Source organism: Phyllopteryx taeniolatus, chromosome 19, assembly GCF_024500385.1.
Source record: "Phyllopteryx taeniolatus isolate TA_2022b chromosome 19, UOR_Ptae_1.2, whole genome shotgun sequence".
In the NCBI taxonomy this organism is placed as follows: domain Eukaryota; kingdom Metazoa; phylum Chordata; class Actinopteri; order Syngnathiformes; family Syngnathidae; genus Phyllopteryx; species Phyllopteryx taeniolatus.
Window position 1 is genome coordinate 8,548,055 of NC_084520.1, and position 13,101 is coordinate 8,561,155.

A 13,101-nucleotide genomic window follows, 5' to 3' on the forward strand; every position below is an offset into this window, starting at 1 on the left:
AACATTATCTACTAGTTTGAGTTTGTTCAGTTTCTAACTTGGTTGGCCTGAAGGCTTTGCGCTGTTTGTTTAGTCACCACCGCCTTGATAAATTCAGAGCTGAATACACTTCAGTAATGAGGCAAGCAAACATTGGCCTTTGCACACACAAAAAAAAAACAAAAAAACCCCTAAGTAACATATTTACTACATTTGAGCAAAGCAAACTTTTGGCCACTATGGGGTCATGTCACAGCTCAACTCCAAGGACAGAAGTTGGCATTAAACAGTAGCTTTGGATGCAGTGTGCAGCTGGAAAGGCACCAGCAGGTCTTTCACAATTGACTGTGTAATCACCACGCAGTGGGTGATCGTGTCATACCCACTCCTGTGAACACTGAACACATCGTGATGTCACAGACAGCAGGTGCCTTGAATCCATGAAAATGGTGGAGAGCAAAAGAGATGCCCCTGACTCATCATGAAAAAGCAAGGAGGCGGGGAGATGAATTAGGGGGCCAAAATCTGGACCGGTTGTCACTTTTTCCATCAGGCCAAGGCCACGGGTCTCAGAGGAAAACAAGTGTGGATGTCACGTCGGGCCGTGATGACAAAAAATAGTAGTGGCCTTTAGCAGAAGGCAGACAGACTGAAAAGCTGCATTTGACATCCCGTGTGCCATAAAAAATAGCACCAACTCACTGGAGTGTCTGTGCTTTCCTGTGACTAACTTGTTATCTCCCAGCTCAAGGTCGTGACAGGTTTGGGGGACTCGATGAAACACTCTGGCCTGTAATCAGATGTCCAGTTTGTGTGTTGGTGCAGAAAACCTTATTGTGATGAAATACTCTGAAAGTGGTCGATATTTTTTATAAAGATCAGAATTCGTCAATTCACTGTGAACCTGCACGCACATATATGCAGTTTAGTGTCAAAATCTGTCAATAGCCTGCAGCATCCAGGTTAAGTTGATCTCATGCTAACATTTGTAGTGTGCCGCCCTCAACTCTTTACAGTTTCACTTTGACAAATGATCATATTCATTTGGGTAGTGGACAAATGTAATGACATCTCCATCAAAATAGCATTCTCTTGTTATGTTCTAAGGATTTCCAGATTTAACAGGTAGAAGTTTTGACAAAGTTTCAAAACGCATATAAAAAGTTGTGTGTATTCAAACAATCGACACAAAGTGTTGACATTCCCTCCAGCCTTCCATGTTGGGTCGTTGGGACCAGAGGCAAGTCTTGTGCCTTATAAAGTTGTGCTTAACAATTGTTAATTTAGCAAATATCTGGATAAGCAGCACAGAGAATGGATGGATGGATAACAATTATAATGCTATTCAACTTCCATCCATCCATTTTCTGTACCGCTTCTCCTCACTAGGGTCGTGGGCGTGCTGGAGCTTATCACAGCTATCTTCAGGCGAGAGGCGGGGCACAGTTACATTATAAATTATAAATATAGTAGAGGCATTGTTGTAAAATACTACGTGTACTGTAATTTCTCGTGTATAATGGGGATTTTTTCCCCCAAAAAAAATTGTCAGTCAATTGTGCGCATTATACATAGGTAAAGGGGAAAATGGGGAAAAAAAAGTTTCACATTTTATAAATGTATGCCGCCATCTAGAGGTTATGAAAAAAAGCTGTACACTTTCATTACAATATGCCACCGCCACCTAGAGGTTATGAGAAAGGTGTAGCCCACACTTTCATTCCAATATGACAGGGGTACGTATGACTGCATATATATATATATATATATATATATATATACACTTGTGGTCATAAGTTTACATACCCTGGCAGAATTTGTGAAATATTTTTTTTTTTAAATACAACTGATGACTGAACAACAACCATCATTCATTTCTTTATGGTTATGTTTTGTTTAATGATAATGCTTTTCTGAAATGCTTGACAGTTTAATTTGAATCCCATCACCGTGTTTCGCCTGGCCCTTCATTTTTCTTTAAAGAACTCTACCCAGCTTACAAATTCTGCTTCGGTAATCAAACATATGAGCACAACTGTGTTTTCTCATTTACTAAATAAAAGTAGGGCTGTGAATTTCAAAATAAGAGCAAGTAAATAGAAAGTATTACGTGTTGAAATAAAGTGCTTAACTTCAGAATAATTATTTGAAAAAACTAACAAAATACAGATAATACTTCATGTTTTGATCATATGGGTAGAAGCAAACTATAATGCATTGTAAAAATGCATTATACATAGGTAAAAGGGTTTTCCAGAATTTTGAGGTCAACTTTGGGGGTGCATATTATACATGGGTGCGCATTATATACGAGAAATGATGGTACCTTTTAGACTGTATTTGTATGGCTTGGTGGCGGCCGAGAGTCTCTCCCTTAAAACCCAGGGATGCTGTGTTGCCGTTCAGCTGAGTTGAGTGGGTGGGTACTAACCACAAATGGGCAGGTACTTGAATATTAATTGACGAAACAATGTCACCAACACGTCGATTTCAAATCCACCTGTTTTGCAAGCCTTATGGTATTTATTGCCTTTTGCATTCAATCGACAAACCGCATAGATCTCAAACTTAACCCTTTCAAAGACTCATTTTGATTTAACATTTATGTTATGCATAAAACAGTAGAAAAAAATTATATTGATGGCATGGCACTTTTAAAAGTGCGTGAAACAATTACATTATCATAATGTATCAGAAGCTTTAAAATAGTCACACAAGTAAAAAAAAGAAAAGAATGAAAATTGTGTTATTTTGATTGCAATGTTAATATAAAAATACATAGGGTTAGGAATAAAATTTCCTATTTCCTGGACGGCGTAGTAAAAACAAAAAATAACAGCTACAGAATGTTTGCTTCTTTTTTCAGTGCGCTACTTTTTAGGTAAAACAATCTATAAATCCTTGTGAGAACAAGCCTATATGTCATTTCTACAAATTGTAATAATAAAAAAATGTCTATTGTATATTCTCAGTCATCCTGGTCATGGTAATCCGCAAAGGTTGAATCAACATAACCAGCCTCTTCTTATTTCTTGAATTCGTTGTCTTTTTCTCGTTTTCCGAAAACTTTCATAAATGTCTTAGGCAATCATGCTATTAGGCTAACATAATGCATACATTTCTATTGTTTAGTTTTATTAAAGCACATTCAAAAGAAGTAACAAAATCCACTTTAATGCAAATCATACCCAACATCTGAGTAGCAGAGCTCACTTTAACTTAAACTGACACCTGCGGTGTGTGTTTGCTAATAAGGTCTAAATCAATTTCTTTATCATTTTCTTTCTAGTAAAGAGTTTCTCTGCACACATACGCGCGCACCCCCACTAACACACCCACACCTCCTGCTTAACAACAGGATGTTCTAATACTAATTTGTCAGCTTTTGTCCATTAGATGATACACAAACACATGCATTATTGGGTCACAGTTCTGCCTGAATAAATATCAGGGCCCCATCTATCTACGGAAACAAATACGCAATCGGAAACTTTCCCCACTCACAAGTAACCAGGCAACCGCTGGATGAGTGACTCAGGAAAGGCAGAGGGGAGCTGACTCACAGTGGCTGTGACGTAAAAGGACAGACAGATGGACAGATAGACAGACACACATACACGTATGTATATGCAGCAGGTCATGAAACAATCTGAAAAATTCAGATGACTTAACACCACACTGTGCAACAAGCAGAGGTTGCCACCCTTGAATCCACATATCATGTCCTAATGTAAAACAAATATGTCACGTCCGTGTTGTTAGTGTATTTGAAGTCCTGAACCCTATGAAGAAAAAAATTAAAGGAAAACCAACTGGAAAAGTAGGATCAGAGAAGCATTGAAAGCATGAGGCGCAGCACCTCACCAGATCCAGCAGATGGCGCCATTGTTCCTCTGTAAAGTATTCTTGCTGCCTATCCCCCCAAAAAATCGACAACAAAAACAAAACCACTAAACAAGGGAAAAAAGAAAACACTAAACAAGCAAAAACAAACAAACAAACCAACCAACCCACCAGATCCAGCAGATGATATTAATTATGTCTTCTTTCCAAAATTGTCGCTGTCCAACAACAAGAAAAACGATAAACACACACAAAAAAAGACACAAAATGTATGGCCAAACAGCAAAAGATTAATTAATGAATTCGCTGTGATCAAAACGTATTGTGATTCTTTTCTTTTCCTGCTAACTAACTGACAGATTTCCAATTTTAAAAAAATGAAAGGAAAACTAGGATCAGTGTATACACTGATCTGGCAGTGCCCCATCACAGGTCACAGTTCATGAATGTGAGTGTAAATGGTTGTTTGTTTGCCGACCAGCCCAGAGCATACCCCGCTTCTTGCCCAAAATCAGCTGAGATAGGCTCTCGCTCATCCGCAAACCTAATGAGGATGAGCACTATACAAAATAAATGGATAGATGGATTGATATTGTGTCAAATAATCTCTGATTTTAATGTTGCTAAAGATGTTTCTTAACATTCCTGTAATGGAAAGTTGTCAACAATTTATAGACTTTTTATTGACAAGGTGGGTAGCATCTAAGCTATCTGTGTGACACTGTGCTATTGGTGCTTTTAGATCTTACAGCGGCCTTTGTCATGGTGGATCATGAGATCCATATTTCTCGATTAGAGCAGTGGGTTGGATTTGGGAGTGCTCTTAACTGGGGCGTCCCACATGGCTCAATTCAGTCTTTTGTTGTTTTTATTATCTATGCTTCTGCTTGGATGGTCGAGGAGCCTACACGGCATTTCATTCCACTGCTATGTGGATGGTTGCCAAATTTATGTTCCTTGAAAAACAGAAGGATTCTCATTAAATGACTTGCCAACATCAAAGCATGGATGACACTTAACTTAACTTAACTTTTTTAAATAAAAACAAGAAGGATGTGTTATTGTTTCGACCTGGAGGATCTAGTAACTCTCAGAATGTGAATTAAGGGGTGAAATATATTTTAAACTGTATCACCAAATTAGTGCATTTGTTAAATTGAGTTTCTTCCAACTGAGACAACTGTCAAAAATTCAACTGTTTTTATCATCTCAGAAACTTGAAACAGTAAATCCATGCTTTTATAACAACTCAGGCTTGATGATTGTGATGCTGTACAGCTCGTCCAGAATGCTGCTGCCCAATTTTTAACTGGTGCCCATAAACGAGAGCACATCCTTCGAGTCCTGGCTGCCCTTCACTGTCTTCCTGTTCATTTCCATATCCATTTTATCCTTTTATTTGTTTTTAAATCTTTACATGGCCTTGAACCATCCGGCATCAGACATGGCCCCTACTCCATCTCTTTCGTTCCAGTCAACAGACCAAATGCTTTTAGTTGTCCCAATGGCCCACTGCAAGCTCAGAGGTAATCGCGCGTTCTCAGTTGCCACTTTAAAAACATGGAACAAACTACCGCTATGCATCAGGCAGGCTTCCTCACTTAATATTTTCAAATTTTCATTCCTTTGATTTTAACCAAGCACTAGATGTTGATTTTTATTGTCCTGTCTGTCTTTGTGTATTTTATTTTCCACGAGTGACGAAATTAGTAATTAAATATATGTGCTTAACTAGTTCAATTTAACATATTCAAAATGTAAAGGAAAACCAACAAAAACAAATTTTTATTCCTTGGCTTTTAACCAAGCACTAGATGTTGATTTTTATTGTCCTGTCTGTCTTTGTGTATTTTATTTTCCACAAGTGACTAAATAAGTAATTAAATATATGTGCTTAACTAGTTTAATTTAACATATTAAAAATGTAAAGGAAAACCAACGAAAAGTAGGATCAGTGTCGCCATAAGAGGCAGTGCCTCACCAGATCCAACAGATGGCCTCATTGTTTTAGTTTCATTTATCATTTTTCATTTACAGTTAGGAGTTATACACATTTTTACAAGAAAAAGTATGTGAAAAGTATGTGTATTGGAATTACCTGAATTTCTACATAAATTGATTAGAAACGTTACCTGATAATCATCACAGTCACAACCATAGGCGAACACAGTATTCTTTAATACCACACAAACAATGATTTGTTTCCATTAATATCGGTGGAAAAAGTATCTGCACCATTGGATTTAATAACTGATTGAGCCTCTTTTGACAGAAAAAAAATTCTTGGGGTCTCTTGAGGTCATGCAACAGCATAACTGGTGTAAATGTTTTCTAGGGCAGGGCAGCTTTAAGCAGCACCTCTAATTTCATCAGAGTCTTGACTGGACTCTAGATTGGCTGACACATGACTGTTATTAAACTCTCGGAGAAGTCATTAGCCTAGTAGTGCAAATACTGTACTTATTCCACCTTGCACTGTGAATGATTACATGGTGTGTCCAACATATAATTGTTTGTTCTATATCAGTTTAAGCAGACTGTCTGTAGTGTTGTTTTGACTTAGATGTAGATCAGATCACATTTTACAACCAATTTTTGCAGAAATCCAGGTCATTCAGAGGGTTTGCATACTTTTTCTTTCAACTTTATACATTGTATAATAGCACTGCAGTGGTCACTCCAGGGTTCAAATTCACACATACACACACTTGTGTGACACTTTCACTGACCTGTCCTTAAACTTGCAAAGTGAGAAATGTGCCTATGCATGACTTTTAAGATTAGCTCGCTGTCTTTTAGCTAGTGGCTAACTCTTCGTCTAAATAGGCTTGGGTGCCATTTGGGAAGACGGCATAGTTGTTTTTAGCTTGGAGCGCTTGTGAAGTTGCTGATGATAGTGCTGACATCAACTCCTCCTCTGCCTCTTCTTAAATTAATTAATTAGAACTGAAATATTCGTCAAAACATTTTATTATAAGCATCACTGCACCACTGAAAACCACAATAATAAATATTGTTCATTGGATACCTCTTAATCACTTAAATGATCATTTTAGCCTGTGAAAGTGGCCCCTATCTGCCTCCGGCACGCCTGAGTCACCCAAACTGAAATGCTCTATTTTAGCTGGCATGTGCGTATTTATAGCTAAAAGCGCCTGTCACCTGACCACGCCGCCCGGCTTTCATCAGTAGAAGCGACTGTTTAAAAACCATCAAAAACTCCTGTCGGACGGCGCGAGCCTGACGGGCAATGACGACGAGCATAAAAGCGACGAACGTGTTTGTCTGTCACAGTGCAGACACACACACTGAGGGTTTTTTTCCTTCATTGTCGCTATTGTTTTTTTTTTCTTCTTTCTCAAGGTATTGTAATGGATGTATTTATTTTTTATTTTTTTTAATGCTTTCTGGTCTCAGATAATTTGTGCATTAGAAATACATGTCTCCATCTGCTGTAAAGCATTCTTATTGGATTTCAACAAAGTAGGCCGGATTGTATGACTTTATATTGTGGTTAAAAGTCAGCATGATTGACTTTTTAATGCTTAGAGGTAATGAACATGCATTACATTATCACATTTTCACATTATTTAATGTACTAACTATGGTCAAAACAGTACCTCATGATTTTCATGTTTGGCTAACTTAATGTCAGCTTTTTAAAATGAAAGTAAAACCAACAGGAAAAGTGCAATCAATTCACGCATTCTGTGCAGGAGGAGCCCCACCAAATCCAGCAAATGGTCTTAATTTTTTATTCCTTCCTATAACATTGCTGTCCAACAAAAAAGACTAGCAATTATTTGGCTACTCTGTATTAAATGTAAATGTATCTTTTTTTTTTTTTACTTTTTTTTGGCGGGGGGGATACAAATAAAAAATACAAAAAAACTGTTGACCCCTGAGACAGTTGTGATGGAGTATTATCGTTCTTTTTAATTACTACTTTTTCCTGGTCACATCCCTTGTTGCTGGCAGTTTCCATTGCAGTACCTGCACTCTTTTACTACGAAGCCACGCTGTTGTAACAGGTTTGTCCATGAAAAAGACGTTGCTTGGATGGCAGCATATGTTTCTCCAAAACCTGTATGTACCTTTCAGCATTATTGTGTCTTCACAGATGTGTAAGTTACCCATGCCATTGACACTAACACAGCCCCATACCATCACAGATGCTGGCTTTTGAACTTTGCGTCCATAAGAGTCCGGATGGTTCTTTTCCTCTTTGGCCCGGAGGACACAACGTCCACAATTTCCAAAAACAATTTGAAATGTGGACTCGTTGGACCACAGAACACTTTTCCACTTTGCATCAGTCCATCTTAGATGAGCTCGGGCCCAGAGAAGCCGGCGGCGTTTCTGGGTGTTGTTGATAAATGGCTTTTGCTTTGCATAGTAGAGTTTCAAGTTGCACTTACGGATGTAGCGCCGAACTGTATTTACTGACATTGGTTTTCTGAAGTGTTCCTGAGCCCATGTGGTGATATCCTTTACACATTGATGTCGGTTTTTGATGCAGTGCCGCCTGAGGGATCGAAGGTCACAGGCATTCACTATTGGTTTTCGACCTTGCCGCTTACATGCAGTGGTTTCTCCAGATTCTCTGAACCTTTTGATAATATTATGGACCGTAGATGATGAACTATTGTACGTTGAGGAACATTGTCCTTAAACTATTCGACTATTTTCTCACGCACTTGTTCACAAAGAGGTGAACCTCACCCCATCTTTGCTTGTGAATGACTGAGCAATTCAGGGAAGCTCCTTTTATTCCCAGTCATGGCACCCACCTGTTCCCAATTAGCCTGTTCACCTGTGGGATGTTCCAAACAGGTGTTTGATGAGCATTCCGCAACTTTCTCAGTCTTTTTTGCCACCTGTCCCAGCTTTTTTGGAACATATTGCAGCCATAAAATTCTAAGTTAATGATTATTTGCTAAAAACAATCAAGTTTATCAGTTTGAACATTAAATATCTTGTCTTTGTAGTGTATTCAATTAAATATAGGTTGAACTTGATTTGCAAATCATTGTATTCTGTTTTCATTTATGTTTAACATAACGTACCAACTTCATTGGAATTGGGGTTGTAGAAAAAATAATTTATGTACTTTCATCTTGCAACACGAGAACACTGTATTAAATAGAAAATATACATGCTCGCCGTCCAACAAAAAGCATTTGTTCATTCTATTCACAAAAAAAATAAACATGGTTTCTTTTTAGTACCACTCTCAAACATCCTTCACCAAACCGTAAGGGGCTGCTTGCTCTTGTCTTTTGTCTTGAGACAAGGTGAAGCAGCATGTGGCTCATTCACCCAGGTTAGTCTCGCATGCGGTGCACTTTGAGTAACTGTCAAAAATTGTACGGTTGTCACACTTGCACTCTAATGCCTGGCAGGAGTTGATTTCCCAAATAAAATGGCAAAATATAACAAACTTCCAAAGCGAGTATACAGTTTGAATTAAACTTCACTGTGAAGCAACGGTCTCATTCGACAAGGTTATTCTCACATGCCGTGTTTTGAGTAACTGTCAACAAATGTATGTTTGTTGCATTGTATATTAGGTGGGAGGGGTAGTGCCCCACCGAATCCAGCAGACAAATGTATTTTCTGTTTAATACAGAGTCGGGGGGCACATTCATTTCAGACCTGTTGATAGCACGGGAAGGGAAGATGATTTAGCGGAACAAGAAAAAAAAACACAGGACGACAGGCTGACATAATGAGAAAAGGTGAATAATTCTGAGGAAATGCGGAGCGGAGTGAGTGGTGGAGGAGGGGGGAGGAAGAGGAGGAGCGAGGAGGCTAAATCCTCACACTATTATTATCCCGACTCACATGCAGCCCCCTCCTGTGACAGAGCGCACGGAGCCAAGATGAAAAGGTGAAACGGGCGGGATTACGGCACGGCCAAACTCTGCAACCCTCCCAAAATAAAAAAAACGAAAGGAAGAATTCAACAGGATGAGGACCTGCTAGTTTCACTTTTCACTTCAACATCTGGACCAGCTTTGCTTCCGTATGGTTGCCAACTCTCATCCTCCTTTTATCTAGTCTTCAGGAAGCTCGTCATCCTCTTTTTCCCTGTGGAGTACAAGATGGAAAACTTTTTCCCAAACCCAAACCCTATGGAGCTGAATCGGAGCCGAGAATGGGAACGGGAAAGGGGTACGGTGAACGGGAGAACCAAGGTGGGAGAAAAGTGAGGAAGGTGTTAACTGGAGTCTTCCTCTCAAAATCCTTGCTCCTACCATATCCCGCCGTGCCTTTCCTCATCTTGGGATTCACACACGCACATGACGCACACTGATGTCCCGTCTGCACAATCTCTTGACCTACAGTTAAGAATGCTACACAAGCACACGCATATATACAGCGAGTGACAACACACACTTGCAAGGACGCTTAAGTTCGACAGGTACCACGAGGTCTGACATCGGATTGTCAGGAAAGGTGTCGACGGAGGGGATGGAGTGTCGGGAGTTACCGCTGGATGGCGGCTGGAAGCCCAGGTGAGTGCGCGCGCGCACACACACACACCCACAGTAGACCAGTGTTTCTCAACCTTTATTGGGCCAAGGCACACATTTTACATCAGAAGAAATCTCACGGTGCAGTCACGACCAAAGCAATTATCACAAAAAGTGGATAGACAGGTGAATTATGTACCTTCTGCCTTCTAGTGGATGAGCATTTCATTGTTTTGCCTGTCACTATAAATCACTAGCGTAGCTAGATGAACAAAACACATTTGGACCAATTAAGAGAAATTGGATAATTTCTGGTTGGTAATCACTTCCGTAGACACCCAATCTGTCACAGAGGAATTCAAACCCAACGTGCTCACAATTAGACATTTCCATCCCCAACGTCATGGATTACAAATGAATGACATGCTCACACTGTTTCACACTCGTAACCGTTGTGTCACTCTGCTCATTGATTTGTAGCTACCAACAGCCCTCATTTTTCTCCATCACTGTCGACACTCAATATATATAAATAAAAGTATCACATTGCACTAGATGCACTCTAATGCCCACCACACGCAGATGGTTAAAAAAGGCAAATCTAGTGAAAATAGAAGCAAACGTCTAATGTGAGTACTGTATATAGAGTTTGAAGGAAAGAGTTATCTGAGTGGAGCAGTTGCATCTATATCATTTTTGCCAGTGGGCTGATGTGTATAAGTCACTTCAGTGCAGGAAGTTCATGATTTTGGAGTTGATTTGTTTTGAGTTCCGTGCAATGAAAAATGAAATGGTTGGCAGTTTAGCGTCGCTCATCTGTCTTGTATAGGTGGTTCAAATTTGTTAACACTTAGACAAGATTTCTTGCAGGAGTTTGCTTTTGGAAGACCCCCGGAACTGTCCAAAATGACCGTAAAACGGCTGCTTCAAACCAAAATGGCTAACTTCCTCTGTCTTTTCAGGCATGGCTTCTTGAGATGTTTTTGTGGGTCTGATCACGACAGACATGTCGACTAAATGTTTCGCTGCTAAGTCAAACAGACTTCAGGGGCTCGATTAAAGAAATTGCTAGTTGAGTTATTAGATTTGCATGTTTTACAGCGACTCATCAAAACGTTGCCTCCATCCTCTGCCAACATGCAGTGACAAAAACTAAAACGTTAACTGTTCAGTATACGTCATTCAAATTTGGTACCTATCAGGCAAAACCTCTAGTACAAGTTCGTAGTTGAAGGGAATGGCCAAAATTAACCTAAAATGGAAGACTTTTCAACCACAAGTTCTTGAGACTTTCTTGTGTGCTAATGATGGACATGCCTATCAAATTTCATATCTGCCTGTGAATATTCTCATTCATCCAGGTGATATCATTCTCAGGGCATTGAATCGATCGCAACTGGACAGTTTTATGGCTGTCCTTGAAGATGTTTTTCCTCTCATCCAAGCAGGCTTCAACAGTTCATGCAACAAGGCTTATTTAGGACAAATGTCATACCACTAATTTAAACTGGCTGCAGGGGTTGAATTACCCCAAAATTCCAGCAAGGGCTAACCGAGCCATTTTTAAATTGTTTTATTTTTTTTTTATGCTCATAAATATTTGATCCTATGATTTACGTTAATTAGTATCGAACAGGTTGGTGTAAGGATTATGAGAGGGCCCTTTTGTCCCTGGCCCAAAAACCTTGATTAAAGTGTGATTAAACAGGGTTGTCTGACATATCCAAGTTGTATTATTTTTTGTACTACTGTACATTGTACTTTACACGGTTTAAATCCAAGTCTAAACTCGTCGAAAGCAGGAATTAATGAATCCCAATAAGATTTATGCGTCTGTAAGAATGACAGCAGAACTCTTAGTGTCAATTTTCTTTTGAGTGTCAGGAAGGCAATTGTCCCCTCAAAGTCACTCATCTTGCACATCTGACAACGATTTCCTGTAAAGCTGTCAAATCGTCACGAGCGGCACCCCCCCACGCAGAGAGGTGTGAGGGCGGGGCTGTGGGGGGAATACTGCAGCAGCCGCTTAAATGCTAATTGTGATAAATGCGCGTGGCAACAGACGTTGTGTCTCCGTAATAAGCTCGGCGGTTGGCGGCGACACGCTCTGGCGTATTCGAATTGTGCGATAGTTGCTAGCGCTAACGAGTGTATGGCCATGGGAAGGATGAGCAGGTGACTAAGTTGTCACCGTTGTCATACAGTATTTGTTAAAGGGATATTAACTCAACCTAGTAACACAGCAACAGTACCAGTTAAAGCTTAAAAGCCTCGAAATCATCATCAAACTTTGACGTCATGCTCCCCATACATTAGATGGTGTAGGCAAAAAAAGTTTTCGCAATTTAGCATGGGCCATTTCCGTAGTACACCTGCCTCCTCATCAAAGTTCCATCCCTGGAATTGACTCCTTCGAACCAAAATGGCCGACTTTCTGCTCAGTTTCAGGCATGGGTTCTTTAGAATTTTGTGTGCATGCTTTTATGATAAACGTATCCACCTAAATTCATGTCCATCGGTGAAACTGATAGCGGGGGCTGATTTTTTTTCTAACTTAAAACTACTGAGTGAGTTTTAAAATGGCTTCTGTTCACCATGAAATAAAACCTTCTGCAGTTGAAATGACAATTTTAAACTAGACGTCTCTTACAGTGTATGTCCAGTCATCTACTGTCTGTGGTACAATCGGACATTTTTGTTTGCAATGTTGTGATTTCCATGTGAATTCTTGCAGTGAAGCTGCACTCATGTCCCCACCAAGTCGTTAAGTGGTTGAGCCGATTTAAGAGAGAAATATGTCGAT

General features: G+C 39.7%; 1 protein-coding gene across 1 annotated transcript in view; it reads left to right on the plus strand.

Annotated features, from left to right (window-relative positions):
- The first annotated feature begins 9,681 nt into the window (after nucleotides 1-9,681).
- The window catches only part of LOC133469423 (glutamate receptor ionotropic, NMDA 2C-like), a 54,826-nt gene continuing 51,406 nt past the window's right edge, over nucleotides 9,682-13,101 (plus strand). Inside the window, exon 1 of the mRNA XM_061756459.1 lies at nucleotides 9,682-10,340. The gene's annotated coding sequence lies outside the window, so the exon portion shown is untranslated. The remainder of the gene's footprint in view (nucleotides 10,341-13,101) is intronic.